This window comes from Phocoena phocoena, chromosome 21 (genome assembly GCF_963924675.1).
Source record: "Phocoena phocoena chromosome 21, mPhoPho1.1, whole genome shotgun sequence".
Classification (NCBI taxonomy): domain Eukaryota; kingdom Metazoa; phylum Chordata; class Mammalia; order Artiodactyla; family Phocoenidae; genus Phocoena; species Phocoena phocoena.
In genome coordinates, this window is record NC_089239.1 from 21,330,165 (window position 1) to 21,330,792 (window position 628).

At 38.2% G+C, this 628-nt stretch overlaps 1 non-coding gene across 1 annotated transcript; it reads left to right on the top strand.

Annotated features, from left to right (window-relative positions):
* The first annotated feature begins 200 nt into the window (after nt 1–200).
* Nucleotides 201–307, top strand: LOC136141934 (U6 spliceosomal RNA). The gene has a single exon (XR_010657794.1). It is a non-coding gene; the product is annotated as a U6 spliceosomal RNA (small nuclear RNA).
* Nucleotides 308–628: the final 321 nt, after the last annotated feature.

Sequence of the window (628 nt, forward strand, 5' to 3'; positions counted from 1 at the left end):
TAACATAAATTAATGTTGATATTTTAGGTGATCATTTAGAACTACAGTGATAATATACAACAATGACTATGGTGGGTACTGAAATTTCATAGCAATACACAATCATAAGATGGTCATCCAGATGATTCAGAAAATGCTCATATTAATTTTCAAAACATTTTATCAAAATAATAAAACACAAAATAAAAAAGACTCGTACAGTGCTCGCTTCGGCAGCACATATACTAAAATTGGAACGATACAGAGAAGATTAGCATGGCCCCTGCGCAAGGATGACACGCAAATTCGTGAAGCGTTCCATATTTTTCTTTGTGACAGCCTGGAGGGATGGGATGGGGAGAGTGGGAGGGAGGGAGACGCAAGAGGGAAGACATATGGGAACATATGTATATGTATAGCTGATTCGCTTTGTTGTGGGGCAGAAACTGGCACACCATTGTAAAGCAATTATGCCCCAATAAAGATGTTTAAAAAAAAAAAAAAAAGACTCGTACAGAGAATCCCCAGGTCCCTAACAGATCTCCCAATGCTATTTTGAGAACCACTACACTATGGAGAATTCCCTTCTACTTCTGTGCGTTGCCAGTTAATTATCCAGAGAACCTATCAAGGGTCACAAAATAAATGC